At 48.4% G+C, this 24,787-nt stretch overlaps 1 protein-coding gene across 3 annotated transcripts in view; it reads left to right on the top strand.

Annotated features, from left to right (window-relative positions):
* The window catches only part of PXN (paxillin), a 321,226-nt gene that overhangs the window by 38,254 nt on the left and 258,185 nt on the right, over window positions 1–24,787 (top strand). The window contains exon 1 of one of the 3 annotated variants that reach the window (XM_069619742.1): window positions 11,091–11,110. The exons of the other annotated variants lie outside the window; for them this stretch is intronic. The gene's annotated coding sequence lies outside the window, so the exon portion shown is untranslated. Of the gene's footprint in view, window positions 1–11,090; window positions 11,111–24,787 lie in introns of those variants that run through there. 3 annotated transcript variants of the gene reach the window in all.

Genomic DNA, 24,787 nt, shown 5'->3' with positions numbered 1-24,787 from the left:
TGCCAGGTCAATCCTGTAATATATGCATTTCGATTAGTTTCACTGATATAGTTGTACATTTACATATAGGTCAACGGTAGGACAAGGTCTCAGTTCGCGACCCCGACAAGTGGCCTGCAGGCATATTAATACGGAGGTCACAACGGCCAGAATCTTACTCAGAATGTCATTCGGCCTCCATTTTGATATTCAGGGTGATTTCCATATAACAAGAGAACCTAAAATGGCGGCTTAATCCAAGATGGCGACTTACATTACTTCCTCTAAGGTCAAGACCTTGCCGTGGAGTTTGTTCGCATATGATGTTTAGACAACTTGGCGTAGGCCAATATTCATACAATTGTTGCGATAGGAGGCATGATATTGTTTCAATTCCGACACGTACATATGGCCGTTTGTCACGCCATAGGCGATATTTTTGGTGGGGATATTTAGTGGGAGTGGGAGTTGCGGGGGGGGGGTTGTCTCCCGCACATTTTAAAATAATGCAGGGGTGTCCCCTGCAGGGTCCATGGGTCAATATCGCCGCAAAAATATGGCAATATTTCAGCATCACAATATTTTTGCGGGGATATTAAAACATGGAACCATAAAATTGCTCTGGGAATGCTCCACTTGTTTAGATCCCTGGGTGTAATGGACGCTTGGAGGGTGCTGCACCCGGTGGAAAGGGACTAAACCTTCTGGCATGTCCACCGCACTTCCTCGCTCATTTACTTTCTCCTCGTTTCGGCCCATCTCTTATCCTTCACGAATAAGGTGGACATCGCCATGAAGGTTCTAACAGATCATGCCCCGGTGTCGCTGCAGATTAGATCCTGGAACCCGGCCCCCGTATCCAGACCACAGTGGCGCCTCTATGACCCGATATTGAACAGTATGGCCCTAAGAGAGGAGGTGGCAAAAGCAATTAATAACTACTTCAGAGAAAACCCCACGGAACTAACCTCCCCGACCACAATATGGGATGCCATGAAGGCGCTTATCAGAGGGCACCTAATTGCACACAGAGCAGCATACTACAGAAGGAAGAAACTGACAAGAGCCTACCTGGAGCAGGAGATACAGGACATTGAAGGAAAATACAAGAAAGGGTGGTCCCCTAAGGTTCATGCCGCCCTACTGGTGGCATGTAATAAACTAGAGGCCCTGTATGCAGAGGAGACGGTGCAGACCCTACTATCAGTTATAAGGCCAATAACCTCCTGACGAGGAAACTAGCGAAAACTAGACAACAAAACTGTATTACTGGCCTCCGTAACCAAGCTGGGATAATCCAAATGGAGAACAGGAGAAACTACAAATATCACAAACCCTTTATTGGAGAACATGGCCAGGGCGGACATACCATTAGGCGCAGAGGCAATACATTGCGGAGATATCCCTACCCCAGCTGGCACAGGAGGATATGGAGGCTCTGGAAGCTCTGATCCAACAAGAGGAAGTGGAGGCTGTTATTAAATCCTTGAAAACCTGTACCCCGGGCCTAGATTTTATAAACTGTTTAGTTGTCAACTCCTCGCTCCTTTAACGTCTTTGTGCCTTGCATAAGCCAATCTCGCTTATAAATATTGTTGCTAACATCTATTCAAAGGTGATAGCCAATCGCCTAGCCCTGCTTTATCCCTGATTAACGCTGATCAAACGGGCTTCATCCAGGGCAGGAAAATGGGAGACAACGTCAGGCTGGCGTTAAATCTAATTGAATTGGCCGCTCACAACAATGAGAAACTGGCCCTCCTGGCATAAGACGCTACAAAAGCGTTTGACAGGGTGGACTGGTCTTTCCTGCACCTGACACTGGAGCTGTTTGTCTTTGGGCCTCAGTTTAGAAAGGCGATAGCCGTCAACTATTTTGCCCCGAATACCTCACTCCAGATAAATCGGAAACGCTCGTCTCCAGTCCCCCTTACCTGCGGAACACGTCGGGGATGCCTGTTCTCGCCCCTCCTGTTTGCGCTTATTATGAAGCCGTTGGCCCAACACATACGAGGAAATAATGCAATTCAGGCCCCGGTTGTGCAGGACTCGCCACATAAGGTCTCAATGTATGCCAATGATGTGCTTTTATCTATTACCAACATCATCCCCTCCCTGAGAGCAGCCTTACAGGAGCTTCACGCGTTTGACATTAATTTTGGGAAATCTGTGACTCTGGGGTGGGCTTGTCCACACAAGATATAGGGGCCGTCCAGGCTATCTGCCCAATTTGCTGGGACACGACTTCTATAGCCTATCTGGGGGTTCACTTGACGGCCTCTCTGAGGGACCTGTACGGGGCCAATTTCCCTCCTTTTTATTAAGACATTAGAACAGGACCTGGAGAGATGGGCGAGAAGAGAAATTTCATTGATGGGATGGATCACTGGCGTCCTGATGAACCTCCTCCCCCAATTGTTATATAGCTGCTCATCCCTCCCTATAGAGATCCCCAAGCCTGTAATGGAAAGGCTACAACGCAAACTATTGGGTTTCATTTGGCAGGGAAAAAAATGTATGATCCCTGGGAGGGTGATGATGATGGGGATTAGGAGTTCTGGGGGTCCCTAATCTATGGAAATATGCAGAGTCCGCCCACGTGGCCCACCGGCTCCGAGGTGGATGGAGATAGAGCAAGCCCAATGCGCCCTGCCCCTTCGCTTCTTACCCTTTGTGCCCCACTCATTGTGTAAGCAATGGCCTCACCGATTATCTTCAACGAAGCCACTCTGAAGGAAAAAGATTGCTGGGGGGTAGGCCCACTCACCCCAGTCTTTGGCAACCCTGGCCTTCACCCCGGGTATCCCACGGGGAGGTTTCAAGCATTGGAAAGAAAGAGGCCTAATCACTTTGGGACAACTATAAGCTGAGGGCCAACCACGCTCGTTTCAAGATTGTAAAAAAGAATGTAAACTCTCCGAGGCCGATGGGTTCACATACGCCAAGCTCCGCCACTGGATTTCCAACCCCGAAATAAGAGAGAAGGCCACTGGGTCCGTGAGCCCACTGGAACTTACTATTGGGGAGGCCATACACAAGGGAGGGATTTCATAACTGTACAGACTGTTGCCGGAGCACCTCCTATCCCGTGCCACCCGGACTGCATGCCCCGTTGGGAGGCAGATCTAGGCCTTCAGCTCGATGACGTGGCCAGGATGGAGATTTGGGTTAGAGGCCGTGCCTCGTCCAAATGCGTGATGAACAATGAATGCATTGAAATTGTTGTTCCATTGGTATTACCCGCCAGTAAAGATTCACCACTTCCAAGCCTCAATCACCCCTACCTGCTGGCGAAAATGTGGGGCTCAGGGCTCGTACTTTCACATGTGGTGGGACTGTCCCATAATGTGGACCTTCTGGGAGAACATTCTACAAGTGATTCATGACGTTACTGGGAGTCGCCTCCCGCTGTGCCCAAAGACCCTGCTGTTAGGGGCGCCATGAGAAGGGGTATATCCAAAGTCGGCAGCTCGAGCGAAGTCAATAACCCATTTGTTGTTAGCAGCACGCATCACTACCGCCCGTTGCTGGAAAACGGCAGAGGGCCCAGACTTGGGAAGATGGTGGATCAAAGTCTGGGACTTTTTGGTAGCCGAAACAGTGTCTGCTGCAAAAGAAGGAAAGCTGCACCAATTCCAAGCGGTCTGGTCAACCCTGCTTGAATACGCCCAGAAATTCCAAGCCCTGACCTTTTAATCACGGCTGATACAGATGCGAGAGAGATGGACTGGAAGGTGGATGATCAATAGGCAGGAGGGTGGATGGGGGGAGCGGGGCGGTTAGATTGTTATGCATTTCTTCAGGGGCTGCTACATATTGAAATGTACTGTTGTTGCTCCAACTGTGAAACTAATAAAACATATGTTTAAAAAAGTATATATGAAATTCTGTATGTCCTTAAGCGTCCTTCTGCATATCCCCACCTCCCACAGCCTCCAACTGCACTATTCTTTCTTTCTTTCTTTCTTTCTTTCTTTTTCTTTCTTTCTTTCTTCCCTGATTTTCTTGACCTCTAAAAAGCCATGATGGGCTAGATGAGGTCCGCCCCCCCCCCCCCATATACGTCTTGGCTGTCAGCAAAATGTATTCCTAAGGGAGAACCAGTAAACTGTGAGTACCTGACTTCCAAAGCCGTTGTCACAAAAAGGTTAGAACTGCCTGCCTCGGTCCTTTGTGATTGTGCTTGCTGACTGTGCTCGGCTTCTTTTCACTCGCCCCTTAACCCCCCCATCCCCCCGGTCCAATTGCATCCATGCAATCACTTTGAAGCAGCTAAAAGGCAGTATTACATGCTATGCAAAACTGTGAATATATGCATGCCCAGGTCCTGCCTTATATGCCTATGTGCCACCATCTTCTGTGCAGGCACTGATATCCTGTGCCCAGGTCCTGCCTTATATGCCTATGTGCCACCATCTTCTCTGCAGGCACTGATATCCTGCGCCCAGGTACTGCCTTATATGCCTATGTGCCACCATCTTCTCTGCAGGCACTGATATCCTGCGCCCAGGTCCTGCCTTATATGCCTATGTGCCACCATCTTCTCTGCAGGCACTGATATCCTGCGCCCAGGTCCTGCCTTATATGCCTATGTGCCACCATCTTCTCTGCAGGCACTGATATCCTGCGCCCAGGTTCTGCCTTGTATGCCTATGTGCCACCATCTTCTCTGCAGGCACTGATATCCTGCGCCCAGGTACTGCCTTATATGCCTATGTGCCACCATCTTCTCTGCAGGCACTGATATCCTGCGCCCAGGTCCTGCCTTGTATGCCTATGTGCCACCATCTTCTCTGCAGGCACTGATATCCTGTGCCCAGGTCCTGCCTTGTATGCCTATGTGCCACCATCTTCTCTGCAGGCACTGATATCCTGCGCCCAGGTCCTGACTTATATGCCTATGTACCACCATCTTCTCTGCAGGCACTGATATCCTGTGCCCAGGTCCTGCCTTATATGCCTATGTGCCACCATCTTCTCTGCAGGCACTGATATCCTGCGCCCAGGTCCTGCCTTATATGCCTATGTGCCACCATCTTCTCTGCAGGCACTGATATCCTGCGCCCAGGTACTGCCTTATATGCCACCATCTTCTCTGCAGGAACTGATATCCTGTGCCCAGGTACTGCCATGGGATGCTGGTGGGGAGGGGGAGGGCTCAATTTCTTACTAACCTCATAAAACAAGAGAGGGTGTGATCTGTGTTGGGCATTTGGTGGTATCTTCACCAGGAAGTATTTGTATAGTTGAAAGAACGGTCCAAAACCATGCCATGGGCAACCTTTATAAAGTATGAGCACCCAGTAGAAGTCCTATAGTGGAGCTATGCGGAACTCCTATGTAGCTGGCCCTCTGCCCTCCCCCTCATGGAAAGCCCTTCCCTCCCTCGTAAGAAGGGTTTTGTTAAATTTGGTATGTTTGCCCTTCGGAAGTACCCATTGGCTCTCCAAAAGTAACATTTCGCCCTTCAAAAGGTGCACTCCTGAAGTGAATACCCCCGCCCCCAATTCCGCTCTCTGCAAACTCTGTGCAGATCGCTGCATGGGAGATGTTCTGCAAGTTTAGGGTATCGACCCTTTAAAGTATGCCACGTGGTGTGGGGTGGTGCTTTCACCATCTTCCAAGAGACTGTACTGACACGAGGGCATGCACACAGGGCAGGGTCCGACATGGATATCCCGAATGCACAGGTGTTAAGTCTTCGAAGGCCCCCTACTCTCCTCCGAAGTCGTCCTAATGTGTCGGGAGGATAGCTCAGGGGGGTAACGTGCTCACCTTGGAAGCAAGACCACACGGAGCACCACAGGTTCCATCCCCGGGTCTGAGCTTAGAAACCTCTGGGTATTTCGCGCGTTATAAAGAACCAATCCTATCATACCAACGATTGGAGATCTGTGACCATGAGGTTACAAAAGGAGGCGTCCATGGCGCATATGTACAGTCATTTGCCTAAATCGGGAAGTGGCCCTTGCACCAAAGATGTCAAACTGCGGCCCAGGTGCTCTATATCCATGAGGGTCCATGGCTCTTTGGGCTCTATTGATGTAGGCTGCTCCTATATGGGGGTGGTGTGTCTCTGAGAGGCACTGTGGTCCTGGGGCATCGAGCTCTCTGGTGGTGACGCCATCATGGAGTGCGACACTGTGCGCCTCTGTGACTGGTAGAACCCAGATCTCTTGCCTACAGTGATGCTTTTAATAATTTGCACTCCAGAAGGTGCAGAGAATCCACGCCTCTTGCGCAGTGTGGCGTTGGTGATGCGGGTGGTGTACACAGTTTCTGATGCCACCTGCCTCCTGCAGGTGGTGCTTGGGCCAGTGATGTACAAGGAGCAGGACCCAGGTGAGTAGAAACGGGAACGTGCTTTATTGCCTCTTAGTTACATAGATTAGATCAGAAAGTAGGAGAGAAGATCTACAGGCCTCCACCCTGGTTCCAACCGTCAGTTCCTGGAACTCTCAGGCGCACCAACACTCCAAGCTCCACATGAGCATTCCACAAGGCCCTGCACTCGCACAGTCAACCGTGCCATTCAAGCTACAACAGTTTCCTGTATTGTGCTCCCATGTTGAGTCGTGGTGCACAGATTGTGTCCTTACAATATGAGAGCGCCTCTCCTCGCACTGCTGTAGGTCAATTGAGCCCGAGTTATGGCCTATTATTGCCTACTGTGTTCCCAACCTCTATATAAGGTGCAACAGTCTCTCCCTGCCATGGTGCCAGCCATGCCACCTTCCTTTTATCATGCAACCGGATGTGTCATCAGTGTGAGAAATTGCAGAGGCAAAGGGAAACTTCAGCAATCTTGCAAGAGTCCAAACAAATGCGCACATGATTATGGAATTCTCTGCGCTGTTTTGGACGGTCTTTTCCTCTCTGCCTTTTCCCGACGGATCCTGCCTCTGGTGCCTGGAATGTGAGGTGCATGTACCCTAGAAGGTGAAGGCACTACCCCTTTGGCCTGGTGTTGAGGCAGAAGTTAGTCCATCTCTCTCAAATCTGTTTCGTGCTCTGCCCCTGCTAGTATACTATGAGGGGCCCCCAGATGCCCCGCCTAATATTTCTGGGACTGGAATACTGGGATCTGAGACCTGCCCAACTCCCCATTTTTTTTTTTTTTTTGCGGTAGTCTTTGCTTGCATGCCCTGCACTTGCAGCTCGCAGCTGATTTTTAGCTTGGGCTGTTTTAAGCCAAAACTATTGCATTCATAGATGAGGAGGAATGGCACATGACGAGGAACACAAAGCGTGTAGGTGGTGTTTGGTTATTTGCCCACCCATTCACTGCCATGGCCTGCCCTCCTCCCCCCACCCTCATCCAAAACACACCATGGAAGCTCTTAGATATTGGTTTATTCAAGCCATACCATCAAATTGCACTCCAAGTGCCTGCCAATGTTTTTTTTCAAAGCAGTCTTCTGAGACTTAATAGCTTAATTAGAGGTGCAAATGTGCACTGGTGTAATAAAAATGTCTTCACCAGGTCTGCCTTCAGCTACTCCATTATTACCTTCCTTGCTCTGCTTTTATTTTTTTATTTAGTATGTACATAGGGGAAATTGTCATTTCTTTATTGCAGGACTTTATGGATTGTCCAAGGATGGATCTGGACAGATATGCTGCACTTTTCTAGGCTAAACAAACCTGACTGGCTGTTTTCTTGAGGAAATGTGGAGACCATGACCCAAGTCTGAATGTCGATAAGACACAGGCATGGTCTTCAAGCCTCGTTTCCCAGTTGCAAATTGAATATCGCAGAGGGGGAGGGTGCACTTTGGGACCAGTCCGATTTTATGATTATTTAGGAACTGGATTTAGCGGAAATGCACCCTGGACTGCACACGTTGAAAAGGCATGCGCCACTTTGGGGAAGTACGGGCGGGCTGCAAGATCTTTTACCAATAGACATGGGAGAGGGGCAGATCTCCTAGCCACCTCCCTTCTGGGTAAACTAGCTATTCCGGCTTCCCGTCATATGGAGCAGAGCTTTCGGGCTATGCCAACAAAACAAGTTCAAACGGGGAATAAATCTCATTTTTGACGCAGCTTTGCCAGCTCCCCCGGGGTACACCCAGTGCCACACTACATATAGAGCTCGATGTACGTCCAGTAGGTGAGCAAGCGTCCCTCGTCCTGATATTATACTGGGGCAGGCTATGGAGTACCGAGGGGCTGCAGAAATGTAGACACATTGAAGCATCTCTTGAGCCTGGAGGGGGGCCAAAGTATTCCTTCAGTGGCACAATAAAAAAAAACAATCTAGTTTGTGGTAAGATCCTCAAAGTATTGATAAGAAAGTTCTAAATAGAATTAAGAAAGCGGCCCCTGTTTTGATAAGGAGAAAACTGATTGGGGAGGTGACCAAGCTGTAGCTGGGACCGGACTATCTTGGTTGGAAACTGAGTTTGGTCTGGAAAGCTACCTGCATTATTTAACACCATATTCTGCAAGATGGCTGTGTGCCAGTTTTAGGGTTGGGACATTACAGATCGCCACTTGTACACAATTGTGGGGGCAGAGCGGGTCCCCATCTGCCCTTTAGAGACCTTCATTCATTTTATGTTTATCTGTGATAGATTGAGACCGCCGAGAGTTCGATACTTAAGCCCCCCCTTGTTGAGTGGGACGGGGATTCGCTTAACTGCTGAGGCCCGGGAATTTTGTAAAGAGTACAAGCCCAAACGTAGGGACCTGTTTTGCCCGTTATGTTCATCGAGCTTGGTGCAGTAACTTGGGGTAGTTGATATCTCAAGCAGGATACTCGAGAACCACTCCAGAGCAAGGGTTATAAAAGGTAAAGTCGTCTTTATTCTTCCAGTTACAGTGGGAAGGTGAGCGAGGAGATCGGGTGATGCGCTTCTGCTTCCCTTGGCTCTCTCCCTGCCAGTCCCCAACCGTCAATCCTGGCACCCTCTCACTCGCCCCATCCCATGCCTCACACGAACACTCCAAGCTCCACTGCCCACCTTGCAGATGGAATACCAAACAGTGGCACTAGGTTACAACACTTGGCTCTGTAGACCAGAAACAATTAAACTGGCCACTGAGGTAACGTACATTGATTAGGGGGGTAATGGGCGATTGCGTAATCTGTACTATGGGTTAGCCTGTGGAGCTGCGAGTACATTCCTCCCGCCCCCACCTGATATTTAAAAACAAAATATGCTATACAAAGAATTTTATACAGCTGGAACTGTATTGGTATTGCATTTTGGTTGGATCTGTATTTATTGTAATTCACGGTTGTAGCTCCAAGTCCATTTCTATTGGATAGTGTAAAAAGATGTTGTTCCCTTCTTTCTGTCCTTAAGAAATCAAATGTGTCTGTGTTGTCTTTTTATGAAATGGAATGGCCTTTTGTGCCGAATAAAGTTGTATTGATTGGTCAGCATGATGTGTGTCCTTCACTCGGGCCTGTCATAAACAGTTTTGGCTTGTGTATAAGTATTGGGCATTTGCCAGGCACTGCTATCCGATGCCCTGCTACTTGCACCTTTTACCACCAATAGCCAGTTAATACCACTGCGCCATTAGCTGGCAAGTGCCTTTACCGTGCCTACACAAAAGCCCAACCGTGTGGCTTTGCCAATGCTAGTTTGTCCAGCAGTATGTGGTCTCTGAGCCTCTTATTGCCTACTCTAATCATTTTTTTACACTAGGCTAAACTTTTGTTCTCATTGGTTGCTGGTACTTAGTCGAGGCACCGATCACTCCTACATAGCGCTTCCTGCCGGATGCTTTCCCCTTCTAAGTGCTATAATAAAAGGTGATGCGTGTATTTACTTTAATGCTACGCCAGTGATTGGCCAAAGAAGGATGAAGGGCTGAGTTGACCGTGCCGGGATGCAAACTTGCCAAATGTAGGCAGGCCCCGTGTTGCAGGCAGCCACTCCACTTGTGAGCTGTCCTCCCTTTCCTCTGTTGTGAGGCCTCCCATGTGATCTTGCTGACGGAATAATATCATGAAGGCGTTTCTTGGGATGTGTAACCAAACCTTGGAGTGCTTCTTAATCGGAAAGTGGGGTAAATTAAAGTTCACTCGACGCAAAAGCCGGGCGCTGCCCCCTCCTCCCTCCCCCTCCCAGCTGTGGCGAAGTCGTTCTTGCGTGGGAGTCGTAGAAGAACTCGCATTCCGGGGGGTGCTCATTTCTTACACATTGGTGCCTTTGTTTGCTGTTTATCCCCGGGGCTTTGGCAGGACCGCTGGTCTTGAGTGACTCCCCTTGTGTGGCTAATCCCCGGAAATGCGCCCAAATGTGAGGGTGCAGAGCGGCACAGAAGGATCTTGCAGTGCAGATGTGTCTTTGTGTTGGGTAAAGAAGTGCACATCGCGTGTGTGCTAGATCTGGACGGCAGGAGTGCTGTGCCACACTGAGTACACTAGTGTCGGTGCTGGAAATGGAAAAGAAAAACTGAGGGGTTCCGGCGGAGGACAGGGGTTTGGGGTGGGGATGGGGGGGGGGGGGGTGGCAGGATTAGTAAAGCCTATTTTTTTTTAAACCATAAAGTGAAAACAGGTTTGTTTACAGCTGATTACGAATGCACACTAATCACATAATAAACGAACCTAACAATATATAATCCATTTAACTCAGAATTGAGCTGTATACACCATATTCTAACCCTAGTCTCTCCCAGTCACCCACTCACTGTTGCGTTTGCAACAATCTCCGGTTATCGCACCTTAACGTGCACCAGTAAGTGTTGGGAAAGAAGTCCACATTTGGGGTTTGCTGGTCACTGTGAGTCCAGTGTGTGTGGCGGCAGAGCTGTGTTATTGCTACGCATTTTTTTACTGCGCAAAATGAAAATGTCAAATTTGTTTTAACCCCCATTTCGCGTGCGTGTACATTTTAGACCCTCCCACATTCATTGTTTACTTTACCCCTCCCTCCCCCAACGTATATATGGGGTGAAATGAGAATGTCGAAATTCGACATTTTCGTTTCCGCAGTAAAAACGTATTCGCGGAAATTGTGTGACCCCTGCGGGCGGCTCGGCATGGGAGTTTTGGTTCCCTGTATTTGGCTTTCGGGAAACAATTTTTGTCAGTTTATGAATCCGTCACGACGCACAACTGCAGCGTCTGACGTCTGGTGCTCGGGAGATCTGGACCCGGGACGTCGTCAGGGTGAGCACTGCTGAGGCCAGTAGCTCCCACGAGGGAATGGCGCGGATCTATTGAGCTCCCAGAGAGGCGATTGTGTAACTTGCGCTAAACAACGTGTTGGCACCCCTCGTGCTTTTGCGGCTTGTCCGGGTGCCTTCGTGCCTTTTTATGGGCTGGTTTATTTTTAACGTTTTACAGGATTCGCATAGGAACGCGTGTGCTCTTTACATAATGTTCTTTATTCCCTTAGGAAGGTGGGTGCTATTTAAGTAATGTCGTTCATTTAACCCTTGCGTGCTTTGAGATGTTTGTTGCTAGATTAGCACTTCTTGGTGGTCAGAGGTTGTGAACGTTGTTTAGATTCGTGTAAGAGAGATTTCGGTGAGAGTTTGAAAGGTTTCCGATATATAATGGTTGGCTTGCGAGTGTGTTTGGTGGCTTTTTGGGATCAGCAATGTTATCGTGACTTTTTTTTTAAAAAAATCTTTTTATAGCGTTTATGTCTCCTAAGGAGTGCTTCAAAGCACCCAAGGGGTCAGGAGTTACAGAAGAGTTATTGAGTACCTTGCTTGAATGTTATTATTGCCACTCTTGAGCAGAGATGGTGGTTCTACGGTGCTTTTCTTTGTGTTCTAGAATGGGTTAAGATGGAAGTATCAGTTGTGCTGATGGCACACACTTGTGGGCACTGAGAGTTGGCCCATGGGAAGAATAAACGAAAACGCGTGTTTCGATGCCCAGTTCTGATGAAGAGATTTACGGATCTGCGTTCCATATTGGAGGAAGCAGTTTCAACTCGCATGGATTGTACCAGTACGCCCCAGGGTTGACTCACAGCACCCACTCGCAGTCTCCACCGGACACCCAGCCGTTACCACAGAACCGCCTCTTATTTTGAACGCCTGTTTTAGAACAACGCTTAGAAGCAGGAAGAATCCGGCATGAAGCACTAAATAAAAAAAGTGATTTTACTAATAGTTTTTGCACCCTGGCTACAGAACATGCCGCGGGCACCGTCCCTTCGCCATAATCCACTGCTCTCACAGAGCTCTCAAATTGGCATGAGGAGGCCATCCACTCCCTTTTCTTTCTTGGACTTGTAGTTTCCCTAGGTTTCAGATTGGAAAAAAAAACAAGTCTAAGGGGGAAAAGGGACTGGATTGCCTTCTCGCTGGGGGACACTAAGCGCCCTGCTCTCAGCACGTGATCACAGCACTCGTGGCCCTACCAGGATGACGGGTACCACAGTTTTCCTAGTGCACAAATAATTAAGCATGACCGGTGATGCTGGTTAGAGGTCTGGTCGAGGGCCAGAAACGGGGTAGGGAGGGGCGTACACTGGGAACCCCTTGCCCTCCCCTTTTTGTTGGTGAGGTAGGGGAAGGGGGTGCAGGGTTATGTGGGTGGGGCTGATGGTCGGAAGCGAAGGCAAGCAGCACACTCTCTCTTCAGGGATCCCATGCCTGATTTGCATAAAAGCGAGGAGCATTTTGGGAGCCTAAGAATGACCATGGTTTTACATTTGAAATCTGTCTCTGGTAGTGATTCTGCATGAAACCGTTCTAATGAAGTAATAATGCAAATTGAGCTCTCTGCTCTTTTCATGTGTATCAGTTCTCATCCTAACAGTAACATGTATGCAAATCCCAAAATATATACGCATATGCTCGTTTGGGCAGCCTATTCACAGGATGTGAGACTTTGGCTGTTTCTGCATGGTTTTTGTGGTAAGTTGAACTTCAGCTTGCCTCACGTTTACGGGCTTCTGCAGCGTGCGCTAGCCTATTCCTGGGGGTTCGGCTGTTTGCTACCCTAGTCTCTTCCACTGAGGACAGCTGTTGTGGGTCACCAGTGACCAATGCAGGAATTGCCCCCACGGGGTTGGAGACTGCATTCCAGTAGGTCTACAGAGTCAGCAAGGCCGCACGCTGAACGGATGGAGCCCACGTTACACGCCTGCGTTGTGAGTCTGGGCAGTGCCAGAAGACACGGCCTCGGTGCTGGCCTCCGTGGTCACGGCCAAGTGTGGCAGCCGTTACTTGAGAACAGAAGTGGTATCGCCTAACGCGGAAACGACAGACCAGGGAAGCTGACTCTGTGTGAATCGTGCAAGTCCCTGGGCCAGGTGTTATGGAAGTCTGATGACGCCATCAGTGAAGGGGCAGCCACGGGGGTAATGTTCTGCACAATGTGCCAGGTAAACAACCGTGGGGCACAATCTGGGAGTGAATTGACGGTGAGGCGGGGTCTGTGGCCTACAAGGTATTCTAGGAAGTGGGCATGGATGCCGACGATAATTCTAGGCGGAGTGTTGAGGTGGCTAGTGTCATGGATGCCAGAAGGGACATTTTGCTGGCTTTTTGGGTGATATAAGTTTTGTTTGAAGGAGTGCCCTGAATGGCAGGAGTTCAGTTCTGGGTCTGATGTTATCCAGAAGGGTGTTCTAGGGGAGGTATTCTGGAAGTTTGCTCTCTGGAAAGAGCTAGCTTTGTGTTTAGTAATAGTCGGCATCAGAGCATTGTTAATCCTGGTTGCAGGGTCTTTGAGAGATGGGGCGGGGTAAGCACGCCTATATTTGGTTTGTGGGTCCTTGTCTGGATTCCAGGTGCATTTGAGTGCGTCCCTGAAGTCCGGATCTGTACCTTTTAAGAGATGGGTTCATCAGGGGATGCACAGCGAGGCTGTTGGGAGAGTAGAGTAAGACTGTCTGGTAAAGCCGTCGGGAGGGAGCGCCAGCTGGTAAAGTTTGGTTCTAGAGCGTGCAAGTGGATCTGGTTTCAGAGGCCAATATGTGGTATGTGGTATATGGTCTGGATCCAAAGCCAACTGAATTAGTTGAAAAGTACTTTTGTTTTTTAAATCCCACCTAACCATTAAAAAATATGAATTGTGACCTTGTGGTGCTGCAAAAGGGATGTGTCCTCCCGCCAGCATTTATAGACTGGGGTGCTCCTGACTAGGAGCACGTGACTGGGAGCTTCAAGAGACTGCCCCCGTCAAACCCTCAATGCTCCACCGCAGGACACTGGTTCCAACGAAGCACTGGCGGTTCACTATGTTGGGTGAATTGGAGTTGTGGGCGTGTCCTTCAACCCTGCAGAGCACAGGGACCATCACAGCATATGTAGAGCCATTCCAGGGGGATGGGGGGGGGTTCTGTGTGTGGCCTCCGTAGAGCAGTGCAAGGAGCCTCGTACGCCCCCCTGGAATCTCAGTTGACCGGGGCTCCATAGTATGCGAGCCTTGGTCACCATCTTGATTTGTCGTCGGGCCACACCGCGACTTGCTGCCGAGGTCCGCTCTTCAGCGATCCGGCATGTAGGGACTTCCTCGCTCCGGGCAGCTGGGCGCAGTACGTTTCCCCAGCCTGGTGAGCGTTTTTTTGCGTTAAACTGTGTGTTTTCTGCTGCTGTATTCCTTCGGTTGTCTGGTCTGGGTCGGGAGCTAGTGAGGAGCCATTCCCCGCCCTCCAAGCCCCAAACTAAAGGCTGTGCAACTTTAAATGCGTACTTCCAGTCAAAAATGGTTCTATATCACCGACTGGCAAGGGGGCCCTGAAACATTTTGAAATGGGCCACCCCCTCCACCCCCGGCCCAACAAGCACTAGCAAATATTCAGTAGCCCAGCCCATAACCTCCAGTTTGGCGCGTTTGTTGTTACTCCTAGTGCTTGTCTCGCAATTGCCTTCCTGGATCATCGTTTCCCTCTACCTGGGCCTTGGTTGCTCAGCTCTTGGCCCTCCAGTACTGCCTGAGCCGGGAAATCGGAAATGCTGCCTGTGCCGCGCGCGGTCTCCAAGGTCCAGCACTATCCATAATTGCTTCTGGTGAGCCTAGTCTTGCTGTCCTAGGCCTCGTTGTAATGCCCAACATGGCGCACGTGTTTGGCGGAAGGTTTGCGTCGGAGTCCTCGCAGACTCCCGAGACTGTGCAGCCCTTCCGGCTCTTACCTGCAGCTTCCTGGAATGTTTGCCCGAGATAGCCCAGAGATTGGGTGTGTGCAGCTCGACTCTATGCCAACATGGAGCTTCATGGCCCTGTGGTTTGATTGCCCGCGAGGCACAGAGAATGTGCCATCTCTGGCGTCACATCTTCTAGATGTGTTGTGGAATATCGAACGTGTTCCATCTTTACTTGTAGCAGAGGGAAGGGGGCGGTAGAGGAAGCTGGATAGGCGAGGGTCTAGCTTGAGCGGAAAGACACTGGACTGAACACACTGACTGGGAAGGATCTGCTTCCTGAGATTGTTCGACTGTTTCCTGTAAAAACAGAAGATGGCTGACTTGTGATCTCCGACCTCCACTCGGATCGCATCAGAGAGCTGTGGGTGGGAGCCTGGGGGGGGTTGCAAAGCACACCCAGCTAACTCGTCGAGGCCTGCACGTGTTTGATCTGGGCTACCTGTGATCAAGGGTTGGCTTTCTGCTACTTCCTGACTTTCTCCTCTTACAACGTTGTAAACTTGCAGCAGCTGGTGTGAGCACGCTGCTCAAAGGAATGCTGCCAAAAATACACCCTGCAATGCCTGCTCATTTTTATTTCTTTTTGCACCTTCCTCCCATGCTCAGTCTTGCATACGATGACAGTAATGCCCCTACACTGTGACTGCGGGCATGGTGGGTTGTCCTGGTGCTCAAGCACCTCGGATTTGTTTGTATTGTCTACATTTGTGACCCATTGATGTGGGGCTAATTCTAGTGGGGTCGGGCTGTGGGCTTGCAATACCTGTCATGTTCTCTGGTAACTGTGCCTTTATGGTGGCTGCCATGTCGCCCGTGGGGCTTTGATATGGGCTGGTGTTGGATTATGTGTGTGATAGGGCTGGGCGGAATGGACCAAAAGTCCTATCTCGATCATTTTTGACCCAATGCCGATATATAATATATATCTGGATATTGTTTGTGGGTTATATTCAGTTGTAAGCCGCGCCGCCAACTACATTGGCGATGTCAAAAACCCCTTTATTTATAAGACATTGATCAAAATAAAGTGCAGATACAGGGTACCTCTTCCTGATTAATACACACAGCTCTGTAGATATCAAAATGTAAGTACCTTTTAGTATATGGAATGATGTGTAAATATGTATGTATCTCGATGGTGACGATATTGTCTCATCCTATATCGATTTTGAAAAAAAGATCTATATATCTCCAAAGCTCGATATATTGCACAGCCCTGGCATCAGTGGGAGATTTACGGCAAAGGGCCTGGTGGGCAGAAATGACAGAGGACCCAAAGTGGGTGGGTCATGGAGGCGGAGCCTGGAGTAGGCAGGGTTGCACAGTGATGAACTTTTGGGACACATGCTACTTTTACAGTTTTCTGTTGGGGGCCGAGTCTAGCTAGAGGCAGCCAGGCCTCCTTGCCAGGTGTTGCTGTCAATGGTGGTACTATTGAAAGATCAATCCTGTTGGAAATTCTAGGGTTCCCGGCAATGGGAGGGGACATTACTTGGTGATGTCACAGGATCATTCCTACAGAATTCTGAACCATGTTGGGCGTGTCCCTGATGTTCTTATCCCACACACTTTAAATGTCATTGAACATCACATACTTGAAGAGTTCACCTTTTTAATCTCAAAACGTCCCAGGGTTTACCTTTTTTGTGGGTACTGCTTGCGGCACTTGAACCCTTAAATCCAACCCACCACCTCCATGTCTCCTCCAGATTCACAGGGCTCTGCTGCAGATGGTGACTGGAAACGGCGAGTGAGTAAGGGGGATAGTGAGGGGGGAAAGTAGAGAAGGGGCAGGTAACATGATCGCTGATGGGGCAGGAGAGTGGAGAAGGAAGGAGGGCAGAAGCGAGGGGGAGAGATTGAGTGAATGAGGGCAGGCAAGAGGCAGTGATTGAACGGAGCCGGGTGAGGGTGAATGGGTACAGAGCATCAAGGATGTGGTGGAGGAAATTGGCTGCCTCACTTTTTGCTCTCGTTGAGTATGGGATTTTGGCCCTCTAGTTCTTTATTAGAACTCTGTGGCAGGCACTGTGGAATGTTGGGAGAGCAATAACATCAAGCTTTCTACCAGTGGTTAAGGCCCTGCGCAGACCCTTTGTTAACAATGGCCACGCCAACATTCCAATGTTATAATTCAGCCATGATGACGAGCTCCCCCAGACGCTACCACGTATTAACAGCCCGTGGCATGAATTAATAGGCCCTCGCTTCACTCAGGCCTTTAACGAGGACCCTGCGACGTTACCAACTGGTATAGCCCAGGGATTTCATCATTGTGGCTATTAGCACCCTGGGTTTACGTCCCGGGGTGCTAGTGGGCATTTATTTCTTTGAAAAAAGAAAGAGATACTATTTAACATGGCTGCCATGAAAATGGAAGCGAGCCTCCAATTGGAGCCCCACTTCAGTCTCCCTGGCTGCTGGCGGACATGAGGGGCACAGTGCTGCAGCCTTTCCGGGTAAGTAGGAGGGAAGGGCGGAAGGAGGTAAAATGGCAGACTGGGCGCTTACAGCTCGACCGGAATGCAGGCTTATACAATGAGGTTTGGTCAGCATTCCGAGTAACCTGATTGGCTGCGACTCCCGCCTGGGGTGCTAATTAAGCTTTATAGACTCTGCCCAATGGCTGTACTATGGGAGTAGTAGGACCCGATGAGCAAGTTAAAGGCCCAAGCGCAGCAAGAGTTTTTCACAAGCTATACCAGCCCATAACTTCCAGTATGGTCAGAGGCTTGGGTCTATAAAGCTATTGTAATCCATGATGCTCTTAAAACAGGAAGCAAACAAAGATATATTTATATAGTTAAGAATAAATCTGCAGCCTATTCCTTATGACCACCCAGGCTGACTTCGTGCATAAATCCGCACTGGTGCTTACAGAGAGTTGGCTACGCGTACCCCCGGCTGCCTCCGAGTATAGTGTTAAGAACCACTGTACGAGCTATACTGATAACTTGCAGATGGTCCAAGCAGAGCACCTATTGAACATTATTATTATTAAACTTTTATTTTTGATGGCGGGGGTTTACAACAGATACACATGTCAAAGCGCATAGGGCATACATTAAATACAAGAACAGCAGTACAGCAACCACAAGAGACCGTAGTATAATGCATGGGAAGCAAGCGGGGTATAATAGTACATGACGTTTAGGCAATTCCAGGTGGGGGTGGAGACGAGCCACTCTCGGAAGACCTCTCTTCTTGATTGTTAAGGTAGCTATTAAATGCGGTCCATATGTTCTTGGAGCAGGAATGAGTAGCAAGCGTTGTGAGGTACTCTTCTTCACAATTTCGGGACCATGTAAGCAAGCTCAGCCACTTCTGGAACGTCGGGGGGGGGGGGCTTTTCCAGTTCTGTAGTATGCATTTCTTAGCCACCATGCAGCTTATATTGAGAAATTTAGCCATGCATTTTGATATCGTCGGCTTTCCAAACCCCAAACAGGGTCCCCAGTGGGTAAGGGTCGATTGTAGTGTCAATTACCTTGGCAAGTGTCTCTAGAATTTTCCCCCAGAATTCCCCCAATTTATGGCAAGTCCAGAACATGTGAAGGTGATCCGCTTTCTCCGCCTTGCTGCAGGGACAGGAATATGCGATGGTGTGGGCAAACTTAGAGATTCTGTGAGGGGTGTAGTACAACCTGTTCAGTAGTTTATACTACATGGCCCAAGATAGGCTTGATTTTACAGCAAGTGAAAGCACAGGATAGTCCTGCAAACTTTATGCCTAATTCTGACTTTTTTACATATCTGCCGGACCCTCCCCAGAACGCCCCTGCTTCCCCATCATAAGTGTCGTTGGTGTAATGAACCAAACTTTCCCTGTCGGGTTACCTTAAAATCAAAGATGCATACATGCCCCGCTACCAAACACCAAAGACCGCTAAATGCACGGATAGGTCGGCACCGCCAAAACCACTGCCGCCATCCACTTCCTTTGAGAATACTCTGATCTGATGTTGCTGCTCAAAAGAAAATGGGCGCCCTCCCCAGTGCTCCTGATAGGATTTTCACGCCAGAGTAGTTTACTCCCTATTTTTTAAAGTTGGGAGTAAAATTATTTTTTGGGGAGTGAAAATGTAAGTCCATTTCCCAGTGGCAGTATTTTATAAGTGAGTGAAATATGTTTTAACTGGAAAACTGTAGTGTTTTTGTGTTAATTATTTCTTTGCATCTAGTTATTCATGCACATTAAAAGATACATGTTCACTTCTTCCCATCAGGCCTTAATAGCAGTTTCTCCCTGTGGTGCTACGTGCAGTACGGGTCCCAACATACCCATGGAGCTGTGTGGGTAAAAGCAGGGGCACAAGGTCCTATGTACCGGTTTCCTATTTTTTTGTTGGGAGTATTTTAATCCCCGTTTTTATTTTTTGACAGTATTTGCCTATTTCTAGGAAATCAACATGGCTGATGCACCTCTTATCTCTAGGGCTGGTCATCCCCCTATTTTGATGCACATTCATGTTTTGTGATTGCCTAAACAAGTACTACATTATAGATTCCAAATAAATCTTTCCTGACATTATTGTTAAAGCACTCGGACGCATTTAGGAAAATGGCCCTTGCTATCGACCGTGGTATACATTAAAAATAAGCCAACATCCTGGTTCCATTTCACATCCACCTTTTCAGTTCCTTCAGTTCTCTTCCTGCCCTTGCCACTATGTATGTATGTATGTATGTATGTATGAGTGAAATCTGGTTGGGCTCTCATCTAGAGTAGGGCAGTAGACTAGAGCACTGAATGCAAAGGGAAGGCTCCGACACCAGGGGAGAAGTCACTATTGGAAATGGAGGGTGCCTTGGCTGAAGGTGCTATATTGGGCAAGGGTAGTGGAACTATTGCTGTCGGTGAGGCTCTCCTACTCCTGTGCTTCCCCAAGTCCTGACACAATCTGTCCCTCTCCACGTTCTAGTCATGTAGGAGTAAACGTCTGATTCCCACCCTCCGGATTTTGTCACCACCCGTGGTGGGTAGGGGCAAGGGACACAAATGTAAGTTGCAAGCTACTAGCCAAACATACAAAAGCCCCTCGCCACCTTAATTCTATGCATACGCAAACCACACCATTTCTTACTCATCAAGAGTCAAATATTACTAGCCAATAGCTAGTGGCAAGTGCATATTTTTCACCCTGGGTAGTGGAGCCTGGATCCCAGTTAGCAGGTGTTGGGCAAAATCTGAGCATGGCAAAGCAGATGCAGTTGCCCTTCAGAATGCCTTTGAATCATGGTCCTTGCTCTGCTGGATCAAGGACCTATGCAGCCCCACTGAAGCCTCCGTCAGCTGAACATGCCTTGGTAAAGTCCAACAGCTTGCATCTTGAGCCCAGTGGCCCGGAGCAAGCGGCATGCCGTGCACTGTGCATCTGAACACCAAAGTACATCTCCCCCCCCCCCCCCCCGAAGAAGAGCCGTCTTCCTATGCCTCTAGTCAGAGTTAGTGTGGGTATGGCTCTCCTGCCACCCTCGCGCTCTGTCCTCTCCAGCTCGATGCTCTACTTGGTGTAATATTTGGTTTGTCGGCCAGACGCATACAGCATTTCTCCATGGAATGCTTTCAGCTGGCTTCCATGTTTGTACATGCTCCCACTCCTCGTTGAGACACGCTACTCTATGTTGCTGTTTGCAGTGTGCATGTGTGAGTACCAAACTTGCTGTGCAGCCATCCCGCTACTGCAGTCTCTAGATCACAGATCGACACCCTGCAGCTCTCCAGTTGTTTGAGAGTAGAACTCCCATCAGCCCTCACCATTAACCATGCTTGCTACGGCATATGGGAGGTCTAGAGGACCAGAGGTTGTAGGCCCCTGCCCTAAGTGATTGGATAGCCTACGATAAGTGGGTGCTGCAGTATGATGTATAGTATGGGGCCTGTGGTTGGAGAGATGCCAATGGTTCGTGGATTTACGAGAACTACATGTACAATCGTTGATTATTAATGCAGCCCCTGTTAGCGTTTGCTGTGGGCTGGCGGTGCAAAGAATGTGTAGGATGACCTATCCAAGTGCAACTGGACATGCGGGAAATGCTTTAGTTTAACACATCACAGACAGAATAAATGTATTCAAAAATTATTCCTGCATCTAATGTCCCTACAGATAACTAAAAGTCCCTATAAAGGTTCTCACTATCCCTTGTTGTGTAAACTAACCCTAGTCAAACGCTGGTGTGTTGCCTATCTAGGTTAGGGCATAGAAGAGAAACTCACCGTTTCCTATCTCACTACTTTCCTAAATCACTAAAACATACAGCACACTGTTTGGAAGTCAATCCTCTAATTTTTATTTATATTGCTTCCATTTTGTGTGACTTATTTAATTACAAAATTGTAATGAGTATTTAAAACACAATCCTGTGAATAGAAATAATGCTTCTATATATATCTTAATGTTTTCACTTTTCCTATAAAATGATGGAACTACACCAAGCTCCTCGTTGTAGGAGTCTTGGGGATCAGGATATCACCCTGAGCCTCTTTATATCAACCGGTTTCAGCGGGATTAGAACCACTCCCCGCTTTCTTCAGGACTATATCTGTGGCCAAAATGGTCACATTACAATGTTAAAAAAGACAATCATCTTATTTCTTGTCTTGTGCTCCATATGCCTTGTCTGGGGAGGCTGTCTTGTATTTTCGTAGGACGTCTTGTGTAATTTTCCAAAGTCCCTAAAAGGGAATACTTATGGTTCCCCTTTTATAAGTATATATCCTTTTTCTGATCTCATCTATTCATCTTCTATGTGCTACAGGTCTTACCTGTCTGGATGTCTTGTTTTAGCTCGTGTGATGCCACATCTGGATCTTCAGAGTTCTATTAATGGCTTTCTGTTTGCGCCCTGGGAATGGATAATCCAGGGTTACTTTTCTCTGATCAATTATATAGTCAATAATGTGTTTATTAGACACTGTAAATTTCACTCGCCCCTATTTAGGGAGTTTTCACTGAGAATGTCACGATCTCCCGGATCCCCTTTTGAGTGGTCGTACTTGGCTCTTGCGCCCGATCGCTTTTACGTGGCTTTTGGGGCAATCTCCTTTGTAGATGGTAAGGCAACCTAAAGGGTCGATATGTTGTTGGGGGTTTTAGTTGTGTGACCCCATTTTGCTCTAATTGCCTTTATTTATACATATATCTTTAAGTAAATGATCTCCAAGGCTAGTTCCCCCAATTAATGTGGACCGGAGACAGTACGTCTCGGCATCCACCCGTTGGTTCGGGTGTGAATGTCAGAGTATCTACTGAGCTGTCGTATATGTAGGATTCGATCAGCCTGTATGCATGGTGGTGCCCATCACAAACTCAGCAATATTTGAAAGAAAACCATTCATTTCTTACCTGTTAATCCTTTCCCCAGATGCTCGATTTTCGCTTCCCTCGCGTTCCGAATTGCGGGGGCCATTTTGAAAACATGCGTCCTTTTATATATACGGACACCTGACTCCCGCCTTTCAATCCTGCGTAGTCCTGTTTCTATTGCCTTTTGTTTTTCTAATGGGTACATCAGATGCTAAGTATGTTCCCTGTTATTGTTGGGCTATATTCTATATGGCCAAGCCGATCCTATATGCCACTTGCAGAAATACTTCCTGATGATTCGTATACCTTTCTATGGTCCACCCATTTCATTTTTATTATTCAAGATTGTCCAAAGACTACACGTTCGTGATTATAATTGCCTAAATATAGGCTGTTGCATATCGTTGAGCTTGTTTTGTATAGGCGCTTTTATGTAGTTAGGAGATGTACATATTCTCCCTTGTTGTTGGTCTGCTCCGTGATACCACAAATATTGCTTCTGATTGGCACCAATATTTATTTATGCTTGGCGATTGTGTTCTTGTGTGGCCTTGTAGTCACATAATGACCTTGCAGATCTGTGCTAGGATGGAAGTTGGATGTTCAGCCTTTCAATTATTGCTGTTCTGCTCCATGGTTCTAGAGGCTGCATAGGTATTACTGTAATGTTGCTAAGGTTTGCCAACATATCTCCTCATTAAGTCCCTTCAAATGACTGTTTAGCCTGAAGATCCATAACTGTTTCCTTCTTAATAGGATGGCTCCCATATTGCCTCCTCTTTTGGGTACCAATACCTTTTCCAGTATTGTCCAGCGAATGTCATTATCAGAGTGTTTGTGTTGTACAAAATGATCAACTAAAGTGGCAGTCGTTCGTTTCATCCTAATATTCGATCTGTGCTCACAGATTCTAATTCTTATTGCTCTTGTAGTCATTCCAATGTAGTTCTTCCCACAAGGACATTTAATGAGATATACAACATTTGTGGTGTTACAGTTTGTGAGCGATCTTTGCTCCCGTGGTGTAGTCATCCAATGTCGATAGTTGTGTGTTTTGTGATACGACATAACAAACAAGTTCCACATGGTGCGTGTCCTGTAGCTTTTGGTAGTCCCCACAATCTAGATTGGTTTTCGTTTTCCTTCCTGTCTTCTTTGTATGTACCAATGTGTCACTAATGTTTCTCCTTCTTTTGATCGCAAAGAGCGGGACACTTAGTGTACTTTCCCCTACATTCAGGATATGCCACAACTTCTTTACTTCTTTCTTAATTCGGTTGACCACTGGCGAGTGGCTGAATGCTTTAGGACAGTTGAATCCAGACTTGATATTCAGAAAAAGAATGTTGGGGTAACACGTGCAGCTGCTGGATCTTTTGGCGCCAACTACCCTTTGGATGTTCTTGGGACTTTGGCGGTCTTGGATGATTATGATGCTGACCTTGAATTCCCAACCTCTTGTAGTAGCATGGTAGACCCCATTAGTATTAAAGCTTTCTCCCACCGATGCCAACCATCTCCCTGGCATAGGGAGGAAAAAAGTATGGCCCATGGCTTAGCCCATGCAGCCCTTGCTGGTATTCCACAGAGAGGCCCAGTGCCAGGGGTGTTGCTAGGTCTGGAAAAGATCCGGGGCTATGCTCATTTTGGGACTGTCGGGACTAGGGGCTAGCTAGCCTTTTTGGTTGTAACCCCTGATCTTCTATCCGGGGCTACAACCAAAAGACCCAGGGCTATAGTTCCCTAAGCCCCCCTAGCAACGCCTCTGCCCAGGGCAATGTTCAGGAGACTCCCTCACTTGTCCTTCGCCCCCCTGCCTTCATCCCTAAGCCAGCTCCTTCTGTTGCTGGGCAACTCGACCCGTCGCCCAGTCCCCATGAAGTGGGCCAGGGTGTTGAGACCTCTTCAGTACACCGTTTCTGCCTGCTCCAGGTTAGGCCGGACTTCAGCCCAGCATTCATTGCTACTGGCCACTGCCTCCCTGCAAGCCTGGCCTGATGTGTAAGTGGTGTAAATGGAGAGTTCCATGCAGGCAGCCTCTGCTTTTCCCAGGAGCGCTGCACGCTTTAAGCCTTTGCTGACGGGCCCTCATTGATTTCCGTCTCTTCGGGAGAGCACTTGACTTGTCGTCCAGCCCTTGTTCTCGGCTTTGTTACCGATGTATTTCTGTCAGCAAATCTTTAACCCAAAAGTGGCACAAGAGGGAATCCTTGCCCTTGCCTGTTGCCACCGTTTGGCATGACCGGATGGAAGACGCGGGTCCCCGAAGAAGGCAGGCTCTTGTTTCTAGGCTCCAATATGTGGCACTCTCGCCTGAACAGCCCTTCAGGTGGAACCAACATTTCTGGGCAACGCTGCAAGGTACCAAGGGGGCCGGGTAACCGGTGCCACATGGCTGTCAGACTGGGGAGAGGGATGAGCACCAGCCC

This window comes from Ambystoma mexicanum, chromosome 10 (genome assembly GCF_040938575.1).
Source record: "Ambystoma mexicanum isolate Mex_15411 chromosome 10, UKY_AmexF1_1, whole genome shotgun sequence".
In the NCBI taxonomy this organism is placed as follows: Eukaryota; Metazoa; Chordata; class Amphibia; order Caudata; family Ambystomatidae; genus Ambystoma; species Ambystoma mexicanum.
The sequence above is the reverse complement of the archived record's forward strand: the minus strand, read 5'-3'. Positions and strand labels throughout refer to the sequence as shown.